The sequence below is a fragment of the Pteropus vampyrus genome, unplaced genomic scaffold, assembly GCF_000151845.1.
Source record: "Pteropus vampyrus isolate Shadow unplaced genomic scaffold, Pvam_2.0 Scaffold31, whole genome shotgun sequence".
In the NCBI taxonomy this organism is placed as follows: Eukaryota; Metazoa; Chordata; class Mammalia; order Chiroptera; family Pteropodidae; genus Pteropus; species Pteropus vampyrus.
Window position 1 is genome coordinate 6,708,221 of NW_011888812.1, and position 22,440 is coordinate 6,730,660.

Sequence of the window (22,440 nt, forward strand, 5' to 3'; positions counted from 1 at the left end):
ATTAATTGATTGATTGATTCATTCATTCATTCACTATGTGGCAATTACTATTTTAGTAAACTGAAAATATTTTAAAACAGAACAGGTAAAAATAATCCCTGCCTTTGTGAAGCATCTATTCCAAAGTAGAGACAGGAAATAAACAATAAACATTAAAACATGTAAATCACATAGCATGTTAGCAGTGCAGGTATTTGGCAGAACAACCAGTGCAACGGCCTTAAGACAAAGGCATGCATGATCTGAGATCAGCAACACAGCTAACACGTCTCAAGCAGAGTAAACGAGGAGGACAGTAGCAGGAAACAAGGTCAGACAGGTCATTAGTGCCATGAGATCACTGTTAGGACTTGAGTTTTCAACTCAAGGAAGTGGGGAGCCCATGAAGAGTTTGGCGTAGAGGAGCAACGTTATCTGAATGATATGGTAAAAGGATCGCTCTAGTGTAGGAATGAAATAGTGTCAAGTGCTGTATCTTCTAGAAAGCCTTACGTGATATTACCACCTCAAAGGAGCTGTACTTTTAGCATAATCACATATTCATTCAACTGCTTTTAATGAACATTAGCACTATTGTAGGAGCTGGAAATACAGAGCAATGAGTAATATCTTATGCTATTTGGACTCGCCAGCATATAGAATCCCTTCATATTTGGGAAAACTCCCTTTACATAGGCCTTTTGATGTGACACAGGGTCTCACCTTTCTTCCTGCAAGGAAAAGTTTATCAAACACGCCATGCTTAGGTAATAAGGGAGAGGTGACACTTATATTCTATGACTCATATGTTAAAAATGAAATCTAAGATGTTTCTAACTAGAACTCTGACCAAACTCAACCATCTGCCTAGAGAAGACAAATTATTCTACCTTACTGTAACTTAAATGCTTACTGTTTGCTTGTTTTATTTTTGTTTTCACCAAATTCAAGCATTATTATTTCATTTACTATCTAACCACTTTGAATAAATACTCTAGTTTTCAGTATTTCTTTCTCCTCTTCCTCTCCTTCCTTCATTTCTCATTAAAACGGTGAACTGAGGGAGACTTGTATTCCCAAATAGCTTTCACATTGTCTTGATTTGAGAAAATCATCTCTGGTTGTAAAAAGTCTTGATTTAGGGTGGCTTGGGGAGTTCATTTTCCTGAGTGTTGGCCTCTTGTTGTCATCCTTGGATATGTTGGTCTACAGGCATTCTGCAATGGTACTTATTGAAGTGTGGCAAGTTTCTTTTGGTCTTGCATAATTAATGCTAACACTTGTGATGGTGATGATTATGATGATGATGATGATAGTCTCTGCCACTGCCTCAGGCCTTAGGTCAATACACAATCTGTATGTCTGTCATGATTTTAGTATTCTGAGAACTTCTCTATCCTCAAAGGCAAAAAGGAATTCTTGCTTGCTCTCTCCGAAGGCTACAGTGTATGGGACAATATGAAATAATCTCAAATCCATCCATGTAAGGCCATCCCTTAAATATTGCTATATTTTCCCTTCGTGCTCTCTGCAGAATTTTTTGCCTAAGCTCAGAGAATGGAGTGCTTATCCCATGTTTTCAGAACTCCCAAAGTCATTCTTTCATTCTGTTTCTCTCTTTTCTCTCTCTTTTCTTGTCTTTATTTCTCCTCTCTGTCTCTGTCTGTCTCTCTCTGTCTTTCTCTCTCTCAATGCACCCTTCTATATCTTCCTTTTCGTAATATCTTCATGGCCAAAAGTTCTTTTTTAGGCTTAGATATTAATATGTAAATGTAGCTATAGATGTTCTTGAAACACATCTTCCTCTCTCACTAATGCCAGTTTTTGTTTTATCCACACCAAAAGCACTTGCTAAGTCTCCTTGTGGACTTAGAAACTTGATTTGGAAGCTCAAGGTTGGATTCCAGGCTGGGTTCTCCCCCATCCCAAAGCAATCAATACATTTACTGCAGTGGCTGGAGAACCAGCTACAGGGCAACCAGAAAAACTAAGATTTTCAAAAATGGTATTGTCCACAGACTAAGAAAAATAATAAAAGCTGTTTCATATTGAGAGCCTCTTCTATATCCAGCTCCATCTATTCCCCAAACATTGCATCATAACACTGTTCCTCTACTGAAAAATAAATAGATTAAGGAAGAAGCCCCTTCTCATACCGGGCTCAGAGATTATGCCACTCAAGAAACTTAGACAGATTTAAAAATATACATAAAACCACAAGTCCCTCCTATTGATATTTACTTTAAATAATATTAACAGAGAATTCATTTGTTCAATGCTTATTATTAGTATATTTTCACTAAATTTGTTGTAATGTGTATTCCAAAGCCTTTAAAATATTAAATATAAAAAATATTTCAATAATGTTTTAAAAAAAAAACAAACCGAGGCTGAGAAGTGTTAAATTTGCCCAAGGTCCAAGGCTAAGGTGTGTTGAAGGCAGCACGATGCCTGAGCTGGTGCTTACCAGCTTTTGGAGAGCCACAGTACAAAAGCATATTGAAAACCAAAGGCTCTGAAAAGTGAGGTCAGAGGTAACGATTTCTATTTAACAGTGTTCCCTACAAATGTCTTTGACTCTAGAACGGGGAGCAAGTTTCTTCATCTCATGGTTACATAGGGGATGGGAACAACAACAACAAAAAGTTGGTGAACCAATGCTGGACCAACATCAAGAATACGGCAGGAGATCCGTGTATTCGGCCAACATTTGTGGAGCACGTATATCATCTCAGCCATCCTGCTAAACACCAGAAACATAAGAGGCAAGGCGCCCTCTCTGTCTTAGAAGCACTGAGTCAGGTGTGCTCTAATTCTGTTAGAGTAGTCAGTTCTCAACTTAAACAAGGGCTTGTTAAAACCTGGATTGTTGAGACCCACCACCAGAATTCTGATTCAATAGATCTGGGGTGGCGCCAGGGAACTGGCATCTTTAACAGCCAGTTGGTGCTCATGCTACAGTTCCCGGGGGCGCACTTAAGGATGACGGTGTTAGAGTACTCAAATACTAGCTGCTTCAGGATCCTGGGAATACACTTTCTGTCAATTCCAACTATTTCCAGGAAAAAAAAGAAGTTCAAAATCTTAATCATAACTTATTGATACCTCTATGTATATGACAATATAATAAAAGCCACCATTATTTGTCTGTCCGGGCCATAGATATGTTGGGCATGCCACGTTTATCGCCATCTTTTTACCCTCAATGAATTGGTGATAGATTGATAGTCAGAGCCTCAGAGAGGTCAGGAGTTGACAAAGCACACATAGCTAGCAAGGTGCAGAGCTGGGGTTCAAACCTGTCCCCATTATTCCAAAGATTCTGTATATGTCATTCTACTTTACTACTATTCTTGAAAAATAGTTTACTAGGGAGTTATTTCAGGTGGATTCCAGTTCATTTGATATTGGTGGCTGGGAAGTAGAGTCCTATAAGACAAGTGACTTGTTAAGCATCAAAGCCTCAATAAATAATTGAATTCCTTTTTCCTTTTTTTTTTGTCTTGCTCATGAGAAAAGCACCTCATCTGTTCAGATAGCAGCTTAGGCAGCACTAACAGAAGGGGGAAAAAAGTGACCTTCTGCTTCTCTGGACCTGGGAACTTTCCCTTCCGACACCTGAGCTGCTTCTGGAATTAGGCTTTCCTTCCTACCACCAACCTTCCATCTTACCCCGAAAGCAGAAGTGACAGTATCAGAGCAGCTGTGAGAAGGATTATATGTCAGCAGCACAACCAGCAGGAGATCGGGAATTTGGACCTCCTTCTGTGCCGCCTGCCTAATCCCCATCTTGTGTTGGTTGTCATGGTGACAAGGGCCATGCTTCTGCAGGTGCCTCATTGCGACTGAGACATGTGTGACTCAAATGATGAGGGACATTAAAGAGGATCTACAGCCAGCCCTGCAGCTCCAGCAGGAGGGCTCTGAGTCCTAAGGTGCTCTAAGCAGTGGTCAGAGAATTCAGAAGGCTGAGGAATTGCAAAAATCCAAGTCAGGTCATCTTGAAAGAACTCCCTAGCCCAAGCCTCTGTAGCTTCATCTGGCTTGAAGCCTAAAAAGACCTGGTATTGGGGGCACAGGCCTCAGATTTGTCATTGTTGATTAGCAAAGATGCTCTCCCAACCTCAGAAGAAGCATGTACATTGTTCTGTCTCTCCCTCACTCTCCTGTCAACTCTTCTATTTGCAGAAAATGTACAGGAGCAAGTTAGAAAGCAGAATAGAATTCAGTCTTGCTTTATGAATCAAAGTGAAATGACAAGAAATAGGGAAACAACTCCCAAAGAGTGAGCATGTTGTGCATGTTGTATGTGTGTGTATTGGGTGTTTTTTCTTGAAAAATAGTTTACTAGGGAGTTATTTCAGGGTAGTTTTTTCAGGTAGATTTCAGGGTAGTTTGCAGGAGTAAGAGAAACCAGAGTTATAACATTGAAAGTGGTCTTACTCTGTCTTCTACCACTGATTGCTTCCCTGTAGCCCTCTCCCATACCCAGTGAGTGCCCCATTATCTAGCTCCTTTCTCCAACTCTATCAACAGAAGAAGCATTAGTACCTGGCCCCAAAAAAGGAAAAAAAAAAAAAACCAGAACCACAACATACCGAGCTCAATTAGTGTGCTAGGCATTAGATGAACATTCCTTTATAAAATCAGACAATATAGCACTTGGAGGTTAAGTGTAACTATCTCCATTTTACAGATAAAGATATTGGACTTCAAAGAGCTTAAGCAATGTGCCCTAAATCAGACACACAACATGGATGCATTATAGGTCTTTACTGTCACCAAACTTTAATATTTATTCACACTGCCACATCTCACAAGACTCTCTTCTCACCTCTGGTAACTTGACATTTAACTGGCAATAGTTAGAATCTTGTTATTTTTTGATGCCATGGCCCAATCTTTATTTTTATTAATAATAACCAATATATGTTTAATTAATTTACTCTGTTCATTTCACAATCCAATGGCAATAGGGAATATGTTAAAGAATTTTACTGAGTCAGGATCTGAACCCAGGTCTGTGTATTTCAAGAGCAGAACACTTAGTCCCCATGCTACATGAGGCACAATTTTTATAAGCTTTCTGGGGGTGGGGGTGGGGCAGGAAAAGAGAGAAAGGGATGTTATACTTTTTTCTCTGGTTTCCATGGAAATAAAACTAAACCATGTGGGTTTGAGAAGTAAGCAAGGGCATTTCAAGAAATGTAAGAGCCCTTTCAATTACCTTTTGTGGGATTTTTTTTTGGTTTTGTTTTTTGTTTCAATTCTATGAAGTTCCCAGTGCCTATTGTTTGGGGTTGGATACTTTGTATGGGCAACCTAAATCTGCAACTGAAATGACTTTCACAAAAGCTTTCCTTCCAGGATGTGCTTGATAGAGATCAATGCACTTAATATTCATTTCAGGCTAATTAGCTAAAGCAAGGGTCCCATGAGCACCAAGAGCCAGTAGAAGGGACAATTCAGGACATCTTTGTCTAATTCCTCTTTAAATGCTAATAGCTTTGAGATTATTCTATTAACAGGCAGTATCAGAAAAGGAATAAAGGGCCTGTTTCACTTAATAAAGGGATCACCAAGTGGATCTGAATGTTTGTAACAGGCTGAGTAATTATCCATTCATTTAGGTCAAACTACTGTGGGCATCAGGAAAACCTAACGAAGAGCAATTCCATTTATGTACAGACTGCTATGGGGCTTCATTATGAAACAACCCCTGAGCCCTGTACTTCTATGTGCCTGGTAGAAAACAGATCTGCTCTACAATAGAGAGTAAAAACTCTTTACTTTGGGGTCCCAGAACTCCAAGTCCACCATTTATAATATGATTAACAAAAAGCCATGTTCTAATACAATACATGTTGTTACCTAAATGTTTGGGCAAGGAGGCAAAGAAGCGGAAGGCTGGATACTAAGCGTCATCAAGAAAGTCAGAAAGACTTGTGGTCAAATCCCAGTTTCTCCTTAGTAACCCCAAGTACACCCACTGCAGGCTGCAAGAGTTTTGTAGTGCTACGGCTTTCTAACTATTTATTAGAATATTAATTAGGCAAGTTATCTCACTGTTCTTTGTCTGCTCTCTTATAAAATAAGCATAATACCAAGCTCACAGAAGTTGTTGTGAGAATTAAATGAGATAGTATATGTACAAAGAGACGAGGCCATAGTAAATGTTTAATAGTAAAAGTTCAATGAAGGGTAGTAATTGTTACCTGGCTCAGCTACAGAGGCTGGCTCTGTCAAAGACACCTGAGAGGGCCAAGGGCAAGGTGATTACCTTAAGAGTTTAGGCACTTATTATTCAAGAAGGATTTATATAGCAAACGCGTCCTGCCAAAGGAGATGAATTATACTCTTGTTAGATGACTGGTGACATTAGTCTATTCTTAATTGAATTTTAATTTTTGGCTTTCAGAGAGATTAAGAAAATGGTAGAGCCATCTGGGGAGGGAGTTGGTGAAAACTCAGCTGAGTGTCTGTGTTCCAGCTGAAATGGCAGAGGTTCAGCAAAGGTCTACAGTTCTAACAACTGTTATTCTTACATGCTCTGCCTCAGCCAGGCATGGCTGCTGAATCCAGAAGAGCTTCTGAAAAAAATAGATCCCGGGTCCTAATCCAGACCTGCTGAAGCAGGGACTATGCCAGGGAATATGACTTTTCTACAATTTCCTCAGGAAACCAGGACATTTCATGGGCGAGTGTCTGGAAACCAGTGAGCTGAGGAAGTGGGTGAGACTGAGCCTACTGCACTAAAACGTCACATTTGTGATGGGTACCTCTCCGAACACATTCTATGGGTCAGCTTGCACTCATGTTTCACATGGATGGATCTGAGGCCCATTAACATTCACCTCACAAAACACCAAGTGCCTACGTGTCTTATTACCATTTTCCTTCACTAATAAGTTATAAGAAAATGGGAAATAAAAGATGGTTTTTAATGACAACCTTTTGATATCCCATCAAGGCTCCCTTGCTTTGATCTAACTCTTGCCTACAAGTAGGGAATGGGAATAATGTAATAGGAGCTTTTAAGCAGATATATAAAACACCTAGTTATCATAACCAGCAACTTACGTATGACTGACATCTGCTGCAATGGCCACTGCAGTATCTTAATAAAGCAAGAATCAGGTTGAAATTTATTTTAGATGTTTCTTCAATATGACTTCAGAAGGTAGAAAATAAATATATCCAGGAATGGCACTGCTGGGTTATAAGTCAGGTATATGTTTAGCTTAGGCAAATACCGTCCCAAACTTTTCCAAAGCAATTAAACCAATTTACGCTCCCTCTAGCACGTATGAGTATTCCAATTCTTCCACATTCTCACCAACATATGAACTTTTCAGTTTCTTTAATTTTAGCAATTCTGGAGTGTTTACTGGGATTTCACTGGGGTTTTAATTTGCATTTCCCCGATGTATAATTATTTCACATGAAGTTCCTATTGAAGTGCTTTACCCATAACTCATCAATTTCATTTCTAAACATATGCCAAAGAGAAATGAGTGCATATGTCCACTTATTTACAACAACTCCAAACTGGAAATAACTCAAATATCCATCAACAAGAGAATAGATAAGTAAATTGGAGTATTTCTTTATACAATGGAACATACACAGCAAGGGAAAAAACCTACTAAGCCATACAACATCATGAGTGAATCTTACAGATATTATGTTGAGAGATAAAACAGCCAGACACAAATAAATATGTACTATATAATTCCGTTTATATAAAGTTCAAGAACAGCTGAAATAGCAGTTAGCTCTGGTGTTGGGGAGTCTAACCAAGACAAGCTTCATGGGTACACGTCTTGTAAAGTTCCATACTTAGAAAGGTTTTGTATTTAATTTAGTGGTCTCCTCTCACTGCCTTGAAATTCTTAATACTTTTGGAACAAGGGGGAAACCCATGTTCTCATTTTGGACTGTAAGCTGCATGCTTGGCATCTGGTCCTTGGTGTAATCGACTAGAAAATGATATAAGGAAACCTCCTGGGTGTTGGAAATAGCCTACATCTTGATCGAGGTGGTAGTTATGTGGGTATATGTTAATCCATTGAGCTGAACACATGGGATTTGTGCACTTTACCTTATGTAAGTTAAAACTTAATAAATGAAAGTTTAACAAAAGTGTGAAATAATAAATAGAACGTATAGCGATGTGAACAGCAATCTTCCAGAATTGCCAGAGGCTCTCCTGCATAGCTCTGGGGATGACTCCAACTCTGAGTGACTCCAGCTGTAAGAGAGAATAGGAGAATGCTGAATATTAATGACACTGAGTATCTACTATGCATCAGTCACTGTGGAAATCACTTTACATGTGCTAAATCACCAAATCTTCCCAGTCACCTCATAGGACAGAGAATTAGCCTTAGTTTATATGTAAGGAAAAGGAGGTTCGGAGAGAGGTCAAGCAACTTGTCTAATGACAGACCGTATGTAAGTGGCCACATAGAGTTTCAAACCTAGAAGACACATCTGCTTCACAGACATACCCTTTCTACATGGTTATGCCACCTCAACTTGTAAAAATCCCCTGGTCTTATATTTGGAGAGACAAAAAAGCTGACCGCATTTCAAAAATATTTCAATATGACCTAACTATTCGGAGGTGGGATGCAATGTGGAGAAATCCTTTTCCTGCCCTTGCAGGCATGCTGTGCCCTCCCAAGGCAAGAGATTCGATTTTGCCCAGTGAACATAACTGCAGGTATTAGTTTTGAAAATACAATTACCCATCTCAAGTATTTGACTCAAGGACTTGGTTCAGCCTCCGATTCTACAGCTTGCCGATGGGCCGTAAGAAATAAGCATTGTTATGTGACCTTCAAAACATGACAGATGAGTAGCAAAATAAATGATTCATTTAATGAGTTTAGATATACAGGGCCTTCCCCTGCTTCAGCACTGAGGTCTTATTTATGGCCTGGTCTTAACTGAGTTTCTTTGTGTGGAAGCTTTGAAAAGCCATTATGGTCAAAACCTTTCAGAAGATTTATTATTAGAATGCTCTGAAAATTTCTATGTAGAAAAACTGAAGCAAGGAAACTATTGTGTTGCATGAATGTAAAAAAATAATCCCCTTAAAACATAGATTTCTGAATGTTTGACACTGAGGAAAGAACAAAAATAGAAAATAATCAGTATTTAATCTGGTTTAAAAACATATGCTTATATAGGGTTTCATGAGCCCTTTACATAATTTTCATCCAGTGGATTACTCAATAAACATGAATTAGCATCTTCATAAACATGTCAGTGTGCCAGGGATATCTAAGCATATGAGATGCATGAGACATACATTTGACCTTCTGTGAGGTAAGAGTAGAGTAGGTGATATTATATAATATGCATCCTACACGTTCATAGTATAAAAGATGATGCAATAAATTAAAGAATTGTAGCATTAAGAGAAGGGATGATGGGAGGATCAAGTCCATACCCCTTTATCGTCCTCAGGAAAAAATCAAAATTGCCAGAAACATAATGAAATTGTCAAAATAATAGGAAATTACTTATGTGATCAGTGTGGTTATTTTGTTTGTTTTCCTCCAGGCAGTCTTAGAAACTATCCATCTTAACCCTTTAGTCATGTCTCCCTTTCAATCTCTATCTCTATCTCATTGTGCTACTTCCTTCTCTTTCCTTACTTGGATCAGAATTCTTGGAAGATTAAGGAGGAGATCTCCAGAGGGTGTGACACAAATGTGTCCTAGCTTAAGACCAAAGACAATGGCATATGTGCCTTATCCAAATATTTGGGTCTCTTTTTGGGTTATAGGGGCATGAAAATGTCCTGTAATGTATACAATATCAGGCACAAATGTTCAGGTGTCCAAGGCAATATCGTGGCACTGACCAAATTACCTGACTATTGGTTTAAGTTCAGATCCTACACAAGGGAAGCTTCTTCTCAACAAAGACACTTAAAAAATCCCAGTCACCTTTCCCCATGAGAAGAAAAGACACAGCAGGCTTAGGCCAAAACAGAAAGAGAGAGGAGAGAGGGGTGGTGAGGGAGGGAAAAAGGAAGAGAGAAAGAAGAAAGATGACATTGCATGGTGTTTATTCTCAGATTTAGAAAGGAAATATTGAATCATCTTGGCTTAATAATTAGGCTCTCAAGTTAGAAATGGACATATTATGGACATAGAATGGGTATAGATGAACACAGTAATAGCTAACATTTATTAAGCATTTAAGATATACTAGGCATTCTTTCAAGCTCCTCATGCTTTAATTCATTTCCTCCTTAGGACAATCTTGGGAGGTGGTACTATAATCATGGCGACCTTAAAAGTAAGGGAAATGAGGCAAAGTTTGCTTAAATAAAATGTCCAGTCACATCACATATTTATAAGAGTGAAAGACTCCATAGCTCTCTTTCTGAACTACCATGCTGTATTACACAGGGCAACAAAACTTTGGGACAGAGAAAAGAAGATACAGGACAAGAAATATTTCCAATGCATCTGTGAGCCAGCTTGGTCTCTGTTTTCACCACATTATCTAGTTATCTCAACTACTGAGAGATGCAATGACTACTGAGGTTGGAATGAGGTGGGAAGTACATCACTGGAAATGGTCAGATTACAGATGTTTTAAAAAGTAAGCTGCAGAAATCAAATCAAGTGATTCCTCCTAAATTCATAGCCTGGATTATAACTTAGATACACTAAATTCTAAGACCTATGTGCTTTTGACATAGCCACACTCATTTATGCACCTAATTCTAATGCCTCCTTTATCTCCTCCATCCTCCCACTATCCACCAGTCACGTGACCTGTCATTGCACATCAACACGTTCACTGAATTCCAAAGATAGAATCTTTGAACATTAGAAGAAAAATATCCTCACATATTACCTAGCAAACTCTTTATTCCCCAGACTTGTTTTATAAAGATGAGAAAACTGAGGCCTAGAAAAGCAAAAAATTTGTCACGAACTTATTTATATATGGTAGCTAATTGGAGAAAATTTCTTCTACTTCCCACTTTGGATTCCCTCCTGTACAATATCTCATCCCAGAAATTCACTTTTATATGTAACGAACTGTTTATCAGCAACGACATGTATTAAAGCATATGTGGATGATCTCACAACTTTAATTTTCACATTGAATACTCAAAAAGATTCATAAAAATATATTATGCTCATTTTTCTAATTCAGGATGTATATATTTGTGAATGTATATGTACATACATAGAGAGATAATGTGTGCCTGTATAATGTTTAATAAAGAAATATCTTTTTATATGTCTATATCATGTCATATAATCCCTTTATTTAAAATAGCTACACAAAATCAATACATAAAAAGCCTTAACTTGAAATAAGTGACATAAAATATTCATGACATTAGACAAATTCATTCAATTAAATGATATTTTATATATTCCTCAAAGTTTTGCTTACTAAGACTACAGTTACTAGTGCCAATTTCTTATCTTTCTTTTACTTATTATTCAAGACTAAAAGACAATGAAATTTAATTGGGTTTCTCCGTGAGCTTTGAAAAGCAAAAAATAGCAGGAAAGTACAGCAGAAATTTGTTCCAGACCTGAAAACTGCTGGAAAGAAGACTAAAACCTTCACCACAAGACTCCACTACAGAAGAGATTGAAGGCGGCAGGAGGGTAGGTCAGAGTCCATAGGAAATTATTCCTGAATTTCAGGGATATTAATTAATAAATTGGTATTCAGGAAAAATATAAACAGTTACTAATAAAGAGAGCAAACAAATCCAAATCAACCAACGTTATGTCAAGCATGGGTGTATTTTAGCATCATTTGGCTCCATCCTTGAAATAACAAGTTGATTGTTTTCATACTTGACAGTAGGGTACACTCCTGGCTGTAAATTTATGCTCGATGAGCATCCTTCTCTGTGTTCCTTTGGAATGGTGCTTGCTAAATTTAAAAAAAAAAACAAAAAACAAAAAAAAAACTCACTTTCTTTCACTACTGTGATTTAAATGGTCTATGGTACGTTATGCTACTATTACCAATTACCATTTAATACTAGCCCAAGCATACAAGCACCATAAAGCCCTTCAAATAAACCCAGTATTCCGCTGGATACTTTGTAAGTGTTATCGCATTTAATCATTACAGAAGCTTTGTGAGGTGAGTTCTGTTAGGATCTCAATTTTAGAGATGAATAAAAGAGACTACAGAGTTTAAGCAACTTTCTTAACCAGTTGCACAAATGAGTAGTGTCAAATGAGGTCATAAACCAAGGTGTATTTCACACCAAGGCAGCGCCTTTAACAACCAGTCACACTGCCTGAAAAAAACCAGTTCATAAAAGAGGCATACAAATGCAGATTTCAATAAGCACACACAATAAAGAAGGCCTTCATAAAAGACAATTTCTAGCATTTTGCAAGAGACTCTGTTCTGCCTCTACTTTGAATGTTAAGGAATAGAGAATCCCTTCATCCCTTCGCAGCCATTGGACTATTGGCCTTGCCCTTAAACCTGGCAGTTATACCTACTTTTCAAAGCACAGTGTTGGACCCTTGGGGGAGTCTAAAAGAAAAGCTGACCAAAAATAATCTCCACTTTGGCAGTATTTAAGGGACCCAATTTAAGTGAGTTGAGGTGTTGAAATTCATCATAACAATTCATCTTAGAAAAGGCCTTAAATGTCAATTTGTCTTTGCAGAGAATGTATCTTGGAGCAAAAATTGAGAACATATCCCAGTACAATAACCTCCCTTAGCCAAGAGCTGTTAACGTCTCTTGTTTTCACAGATACTAAAGGGCAAAATTAATTCTGCAGTCAGGGAGCATGCTGTCTCTCTCTTTGAAGATACTCAGCTATATATTAGTTTGCCGGGGCCACCATAACCAAGTACCATAGACTGAGTGGCTTAAACAACAAAATTTTGTTTTCTCACAACACTGGAGGCTAGATGTCTGAGATCAAGGTGCGAGCAGGGTTGGTTTCTTCTAAGTCCTCTGTCCTTGATTTATGGACGAGAGTCTTCTCCCTGTGTCCTCACATGGTCTTTCCTCTGTGTGTGTTTGTGTCCTAATCTCCTCTTTTTATAAGGACGCCAGTCATATAGGATTAGGTTCCATCCATATGACTTTATTTTATCTTAATTATCTCTTTAAAGGTCCTATCTCCAAATACAATTATCTTTTAAGATAGTGGAAGTGAGGACTTTAACATATGAATTTGGGGTAGAAGGAGTTAAAATTCAGCCCATAACACTGCCCAGTTGAAATTATCCTCATTTGGTATTGTTCTATCCCAGTACCTCTGAAAAGTTCAGTTTCTTACTTAACAGACTTTTCTTACTATTCGACAGTCCTTCTTCACAATCCCCAGCCTGTGCCAGAATATAGCAATGAAGTCCAGGGCTGTCTTGCACTCCTAGGCTATGGGGGTTGGTCCGGGGGTTAGCACATGCCCCAAGCAATAAAATGAAATGCAATATGATTTTCCCTGTTAGAACAAATACTCCTACTCTTGCCTCTGGAAGAGAAATCTAGAATAATATAATCCAATAAAATGGCCAGTAGAAGCCATTTTACAGTCAGGAAGGGCAAGTCTGAGAAGAAGTCAAATAAAGTTAAAGAACAGAGTAGACCTGAAAGACTAAGAGAATGTGGTATTGGTAATACTTTTTGAGGCTCTAGATCAAGCTATGTGTGAAGTTAAATTTTGAATACCCGATCTTTTTTATTACGATAATACCCTTTTTGCTTTGGCCATTTGGAGTCTGGCTACTGTGATTCTAAACAAAAATAATCTTAACTGAAACAGCAAACTCAGACAGATGGAAGGGAGAAGTGGAGCTCAGGATCAGGCTGCAAAAATGAATCAGAAAAGTTTTTTATGCTTTCATCTGTTTTGCTCTATGCAGATAGAGCATTTGTGTTCAGTACCAAAAAGTCAAGATTACTTAATTCAACAAATGTCTACAAAATGCCTAATAAAATCGGGTATTGTACTATATAACATGCATTCTCAACAGGGGTAATATTGCCCTCAAATGGACAAAATTTGGTTGTTGCGGAGGGTGAATTAATCTTACTCTTTTTTATGTATAAAGCACAGATATGTATACATTGCATAAACAGATATAGAGTACATTGATGGTATCAAAATAACATGGGGGTAAGGGACAGTTAAGGGAAAAATGTGCAGAAAGTCTTCTTAGGAGGACGATAATGAAAAGAAGTTGAGAAACACTGTGCTATAAGAAGCTCAGAGAGATGCACATACAAATAAATGTAGATGCGATAAGTGCTGTGATACAGACACATACAAGGTACAATATGGACCAAAGAGAAAAGGCATTTTCAATGCTACAGGGACAGATGATTGAATGAAGAGTTAAAATAGTTACATAGATAATTATACTTTATCTTATTCTGAAAGCAGGTAATCAAGGAGAAAAGTACATCCTGGTCAGAGGCATCCATGTGTTGCTCAGTATGACTGGAGCTGAGGCTATAAAAAGGGAAGGCAGGCAGTAAGGGAGGCAGGCATATCAAGTAGGAATAGCTTATTAACAGTGTATTAAACGTATCAGATTTTTTCTTCTCTCTTAAAAAGAATTCTATCTGGAGATAGAAAGCTTCTGGCTTCAATTCAGTAGCTCGAAGCTGTCAAGGTTGGCATTTCTGAAATTCTCTTCATCTTTTTCTTCGTGTTTGTCATCCCATCTATTCTAGGTGTCTGGGAGAGCTCCAGACATTCATGTTTAAGGCAGGAAAATGGAGGCATTTACTTTATACATCTATTGGCTCTTATTAGAAAAGTAAAAGCTTTCCCAGAACAATATCTCCCTCTCTACTCATTAGACTCATTGGCTTGATACGTGTCATTCGGTCACCCCTAGTCACAAAGGAGACTTGGAAGATGAAAATAGAATTGTCATAATTGTCATAACTTATTTAGACTAAGTATTCCAATGCACAGAGATAAACAAGATGATGCTGCAAATTTAATTTCAGTACTATTGGAAAGAAATATGTGGGGAATAAAGTTTTAGGCTAAGAAAGAAATGATCAAACATCAAATTATTATTTAGTTCTCTGTAGCTAAGGCTAGGTACAGCATAAAATCCCCTGCACCTTAAAAATTATCATTGTAGAGGTAATACAATTATTGGTGATTATTATATTCCTCTCTATATTTCTAAATTTTCTATAATGATTATGTATTAGTCATATTATCAGGAAAAAAACAAGTATTATAATATTTTTAAAGGAACAGTTCCCAATGATATTATTGAAGTAGTATCTGTTTTAAGAGATAAAATTGTGGAAAAATTAAATATTGTATATTTAGGTAATGGGACTTGAACACATAGAAAATATGGAAGAAAATTAGTGAGGCTCAAGAGGAGAAAAATATTAAGTGGTTTTCTGAACTCTTACAAGTTCTTGAGAGCTGACTGTTAATTTTTTTGGAACTTTGCAAGTTAGTTTTCACATTTAGTTTTCATATATAATTTTATAATTATAAAATTAAATTATATAAACTTATTGTTAATAAATAAAGCAATGAATACTCAAAAATAATCACTTTGTAAGTATCTTACTGTATTTTACTATTACCTATGCTCTTGAGGTTATGTTTATTGTATTTGCATAATGGAAATATTAGATAATGATGTGCTGATGTGTATTTCTTCCCAACTCTACTTTCAGTGATATCAAATTAGTAGCCTGAAATAGGTAACAGTGGGAGTACTTACACCTTGGAGACTGGCAAATGTTATGAAAGCAAGGCTTGATTGATTGTTTTGTTGATTGACTAGACTTAAGAAAGTGATAGTAAATGTTGTTAATAAAAATAAAACTTAAACTGTGTCTCATCTAAGCAATATATTATAAATAGCGCAAAACTTTGAGAAAGTATTTTTCTATCAGAATTATTATAGTAAGCACCCTCTAACTCTGAAAACTTTCCCCTTTCTCTTTTAATATCAAGATTTCTTGATTCTTAAAAAACTGAACATATAACTACCACACAACCACCAATTGCACCCCTGGGCATTTATCCCAGAGAAATGAAAATTATGTTCACACAAAGTCCTGTACATGAATGTTTCTATCAGTTTTATTTATAATATCCTAAATCTGGAAAAAACCCATGTGTACATCAATGGGTAAATAGTTAAACAAACTGTGATACATCCATATCATGAAATATAATTCAGCAATAAAAATGAAGAAATTATCAGTCCCTGCAATAACCTGTATGAATCTCCGGAGAATTATGCTAAGTAAAAAAAAAAAATCCCAACAATTATATAACTATATAATTCCATTTAAATAAAATTCTTGAAATGTGAACATTATAAAATGCAAACAGATTATTGGTTGCCAAGGGTTAAGGAGTGAATGTGGATGGGAGAACACGGGTATGGCTATAAAAAGACAGCATGAGGGATCTTTGTGGTGATGAATGTGTTCTATATCTTGACTGTAGCAATATCAGTATCTTGGCTGTGATACTGGATAAGATTGCACTTATATTATTGTCGGTGGAAACTGAATAAAATGTATATGTGCTCTCTTTATATCATTACTTATGACTGCATACGAATCTACAATTACCTTAAAATAAAAAGTTAAAACTAAAAAACGGTAAAAGATCCCAATAGTTTATATATTGCACAATAACAAATAAGTCACAAGTTTTAAAAAATGAAGCTTTCTTAATTCTCCTTCTGCCTCTCTGCTCTTCTCACTCTCTCCCTCTTTTTTCATTGCACATATTCCTCTTTGATTATGTTATATATTCTCATAGATTCAATTACTAATTACCTATATGATAAAATTTCCCAAACATGTACTCTCTCTTCTCTTGAAACTCTAAACTCAGCTACTGACCGGTCATATCCCTTGAATATCATACAGGTATTACAAACTAAGCATGTCCAAAATTTAATGCAAAAACAATTCAGTGGAGAAAGGCTAGTCTTTTCAACAAAGTCTGTGTTTAATCCATTGGACATCCATATGCAAGAAAGAAAGAAGAAATTTTACCTGTATCTTTTATTTTATGCAAAAATTAACTCAAATGTCATTGACTTAAACATAGTACCTAAAACTGCAAAGCTTCCAGGAGAAGACATGAGAAAATATATGTTACCTTGGGTTAAGCAAAGATTTCTAGGATACAGCAGCAAACGCATGATCCAGAAAGAAAAAATGACAAACTGGTCTTCATCAAATTAAAAACTCTTACTGTACAAAATACACTAATTAGAGAATAAAATGGAAAAGCCATAGACTGGGAAAAAATATTTGCAAAAATATAAAGAATATACATATATATGAAAGAATTTAAAAGAACTCTCAAAAGTCAATAATAAGAAATCAAACAACCCAATAAAAAACTGGGCAAAATATTTGAGCAGATAATTCATCAAAGAAGATGTATAGATAACAAACTCAAGAAAAGATGCTCACTATTATTAGGGAAACAAAAATTAAAACCTTCAAGAAATACAATTATAAACTTATCAGAAAGACTGATATTGAAGACATGACCATACCAAGTGTTGGCAAGGATGTAGAGTTATAAGAACACATATCTTACTGGTGGGTATATAAAATGGTGGAACTATATTGGAAAACAGTTTGGGAGTTTCTGTAAAAAATAAACATACACCTATTTATATAATCTAGCCATTCTACCTCTGGATATTTGCCCAAGAGAAAAAAAAAAGCACATACAGTTATACCTTGTTTTGTTGCACTTCACTTTATTACACTTTGCAGATATTGTGTTTTTTTACAAGTTGGAGGTTTGTGGCAACTCAGTGTCGAGCAAGTCTATCCACACCATTTTCCCAACAGATTTGCTCTCTTCACATCTCTGCAATACATTTTGGTACTTCTTTCAACATTTCAAACTTTTTCATTATTATTATATTTCTTATAGTGATCTATGATCAGTGATCTTTGATGTTAGCATTGTAATTGCTTGGAGTTGCATGAACTACACCCATGTAAGACTGTAACTTAACCAATAAATATCTGTGTGTTCCAACTGCTCCACCTATCAGCCATTCTCCCATCTCTCCCCTTCTTCTCTGGCTTCCCTTTTCCCTGAGACACACAATATTGAAAATAAGCCAATTAATAACCCTACAATTGTCCCTAAGTGTTCACGCAAAGAGTCGCATGTCTCTCCCTTTAAATCAAACACTTAAAAACATTAAGCTTGGGGAAGAAGTTATGTGAAAAGCCAAGACAGGCCAAGAGCCTGGCCTTTTGTACCAGTTAGCCAAGTTGTGAATACAAAGGAAAAGGTCTTAAAGGAAAGGAAAAGGTCTTAAAGGAAAGGAAAAGGTCTTCAAGGAAATTAAAAGTGCTATTCCAGTGAACACATGAATGATTAGAAAGTGAAACAGTGTTATTGTTGATATGGAGAAAGCCTCAGTGGTTTGAATAGAAGATCACACCGGCCACAACATTCCCTTAAGCCAAAGCTTGTTCCACCAGGGCAAGACTCTAACTCTCTTCAATTCTAAGAAGGATGAAAGAGGTGAACAAGCTGTGTAAGAAAAGTTTAAAGCTAGCAGATTTGGTTCATAAGGTTTAAGGAAAGAATCCATCTCTCCCATAAAAGTTGCAAGGTGAAGTAGCAAGTGCTGATCAAGTTATCCAAAGATAATTGCCCTAACATAATTAATGAAGTTTGCCACATTAAATAACAGATTTTCAATGCAGACAAAACAGCCTTATTATTGGAAGAAACTCCCATCTGGGACTTTCATAGCTAGAAAGGAAAGTGAATGGATGACTTAAAAGCTTCAAAAAAACAGGCGGACTCTCTTCTTAGGGGCAAATGCAGCTGGTGACTTTTAAGTTGAAGCCAGTGCTCATTTACCATTCTGAAAATCCTAGGCCCCTTAAGAATTATGCTAAATCTACTCTACCTATGCTTTAGAAATGGAACAACAAAGCCTGGATGACAGCACATTTGTTTACAAGATGGTTTACTGAATATTTTAAGCCCACTGTTGAGACCTACTGCTCAGGAAAAAAAAAAAAATCTTTAAAAATATGATTGCCCACTGACAATGCACCTGGTCACCCAAGAGCTCTGATGGAGATGTAAAAGATTAATGTTGTTTTCATGCCTACTAACACAACATCCATTCTGCAGCCCATGAATCAAGGAGTAATTTCGACTTTCAAGTCTTATTATTTAAGAAATACATTTTGTAAGGCCATAACTGCCACAGATAGTGATACCTCTGATGGATCTGGGCAAAGTAAAATGAAAATCTTCTGGAAAGGATTCGCCATTCTCGATGCCATTAAAAACATTCATGATTCATAGACATGGGTCGAAATATCAATATTAACAGGAGTTTGGGAGGAGTTGATTCCAACCCTCATGAATGACTTTGAGGGTTTTGAGACTTCAGTAGAGGAAGAAACTGCAAATGTTGAGGAAATAGCAAGAGAACTAGAATTAGAAGTGGAGCTTGAAGAAATAGCAAGAGAACTAGAATTAGAAGTGGAGCTTGAAGATGTGACTGAATCGTTGCAATCTCACAATAAAACTTTAATGGATGTGGAGTTGCTCCTCTTGAATGAGCAAAGAAAGTGGTTTTTTGAGATGGAATCTATTCCTGGTAAAGATGCTGTGAAGACTGTAGAAATGACAACAAAGGATTTAGAATATTATATAAACTTAGGAGATAGATCAGTGCTAGGGTTTGAGAGGACCTCGATTTTGAAAGAAGTTCTGCTGTGGGTAAAATGTTATCAAACAGCACTGTGGGCTACAGAAAATTGTTCATGAAAGGAAGAGTCAATCAATGTAGTTAACTTCCTTGTTACCTTATTTCAAGAAAATGCCATCATCACTCCAACCTTCAGCAGCACTGAAGTCAGTCAGCAGCCATCAACATCGAGGCAAGACCCTCCACAGCAAAAACATTAAGATTTGTTGAAGGCTCAGATACAATTAGCATTTTTTAAAAAATATTTTTTAATTAAGGTATGTACATGCTTTCAGACATAATGCTATTGCACACTTAATAGACTATAATATATTGTAAGCATAACTTTTATATGTACTGGGAAACAAAAATATCTATGTGACTTGCTTTATTGCAATATTAACTTTATTGCAGTAGTCTGAATCTGAACCCACAATATTTCTGAGGTCAGCTTGTAGTCGAACAAAAACTTCTGCAGGAATGTTCCTAGCAACATTTATGAAACTCGAATTAATTATACTGGATAAAAAAAAAAATAACTAAGAAGACTTAATACTGTGTGATTCAATTTCCATAAAATTCAAGGAAATGTAAATTAACTTAAAAGGGTAGAAAACACATCAATGGTCGCCTGGGGCTATCAACATAGGAAAGATGTAATCCCAGGAGAGACGGAAAGGGGAGATTACAAAGGAGTTCAAGGAAACTATTAAGGGTAATACATGCGTTTTTTCAATCTAGATTGTGGTGAAGACTTTGCAGGTCAAAACATCAAATTGTAGTCTTTGAATGTTCAATTTATCATATGTTAATTAAACTGAATTTTTGAAAGTAGAAAATAAAGATCATAAGAAAAATATGAGATGTGTGAGAGAACTGGACAAGATTAGATTTAAATAAAAAAGGACATTCTTTTTCAGTATCATAGGAACTAAAAATATACCAAACACAAGTTTGTGAATTTTGTAGTAGATAGCTATTTGAGTTTCCTTCTTATGCTTTATGTTGTCTTTATAAAGCGTAAAGTCTAAGAGAGATTGTAAAAATTATAAGAAGTTTGAGATAACTACTATGGAAAATTGAGACAGTGGCAGTGTTCCTTGGGGTAATCTTCCCTGATTTCCATGTATTTGATGAATTTTCTCTTTAACAGTTATCATCCTCCTCTACCATTCCTCCATAATATGTGTCACTGTTGCTACTTTACACATATCAGTGTGATTATTTGTTTTGCATCTTTCTCATTCAATAAACTAGATGACAACCGCTATGAAAGGAGAAACTATTATATTCTTGTGAACGTCTGTGTTCCTAATAGCATTCTAGCAGAGTGCTTGTCAGATAGTAGGCACTCAGGAAACAGCTATTAGATGAGTGACTCAGTGAACCTAGGATCACTTCACAACACTGATTGTACAGAAGAGATTGGAGTCCACGCCTTCCCAGTGATACTTATCTGCATGACTTTGTTATTTTTTCCAGCAGTGCTTGATCAGCCAGAGGTGGATGGGTAGTGAAATGATAAACGGCTGCACTGAATTAGTTATTGTTTCCCCCTAATAGTGCACTGAAAAAATATTGGGCAAAGACATTGATTTGTGATAGATTACAGATATGTTTTCACAAAGAAATCAAATTGAAGAAAGGACTGAACTTTAAAACTATAATAATTTTATAAATACTTGAAGCAATTCAATAAAACAAGCCTTTGAAAATCAATTGCTTACAAATGAATGACTGAATATTGAATAATTGATCCTTCATTATGTTATGGAAAAATTAAAATGAAATTCCAATCTTGAATATCTAGCTTTTTTCCAACCCTTGTTTTTATTGTAACTGTGGTAAAACCACAAATTCAGTAATGCACTTTTTAAAAAATAAACACTTTTTGGGGGAGCAGTTTTAGGTTTACAACAAACTTGAGATGTAAATGCAAAGATTTTCTATATACTCCCTGCCCTCATACATGTATGGTTTCCCCATTATCAACATCACTTGCCAGATTTTTTACTAAGGATGGGCCTATATTGACACTTCATAATTACCCAAAGTTTATAATTTACCTTAACTTTTGCTCTTCGTGTAGTATATACTACGTGTTTGGAAAATGTGTAATGGCATGTGTCCATCATTACATGTACGAGATCTATATTAGAAAAACTATAAAACTCTGATGAATGAAATCAAACAAGGAAATAAATGGAGAGCTATTTCATGTTCATGAATACGGTGAATCAAAATTGTCAAGATATTATTTCTTTTCAACTTCGTTTATAGATTCAATGCAACCTCAATAAAAATCCTAGCAAGTTATTTTGTAGATATCAACAAACTGATTCTAAAGTTTATACAGCAAGGCAAAGACCCAAGACAGCCAACGCAATATCAAAGAACAAAGTTGAAGGATTGACACTACCCAACTTCAAGACTTAGCTATAAAGTTGTAATAATCAAGAGAGTATGGTATTGGCAAATGAATAGACAAATTGATCAATGTAATAGAATAGAGAGAAATGAGATAGACATGCATAAATAGAGTCAACTGATCCTTGACTAAAAAAACAAAGGCAATATAATGGAGCAAAGATAGTCTTTACAACAAATGATGCTGGAACAACTGGACATCTACATGCAAAAATAATTAATTTAGACACAGATCTTATACCTTTTTCTCCTGCTTACTTTGGATTTTCACTGCTCATCTTTTTCTAGTTTCCTAAGGTGGAAA

At 36.3% G+C, this 22,440-nt stretch overlaps 1 long non-coding RNA gene across 1 annotated transcript in view; it reads right to left on the reverse strand.

The window, feature by feature from the left end:
- Nucleotides 1-7,717: 7,717 nt before the first annotated feature.
- Nucleotides 7,718-22,440, reverse strand: part of LOC111737777 — a 29,419-nt gene continuing 14,696 nt past the window's right edge. Inside the window, exon 3 of the long non-coding RNA XR_002779552.1 lies at nucleotides 7,718-8,230. This is a non-coding gene — a long non-coding RNA (uncharacterized LOC111737777). The remainder of the gene's footprint in view (nucleotides 8,231-22,440) is intronic.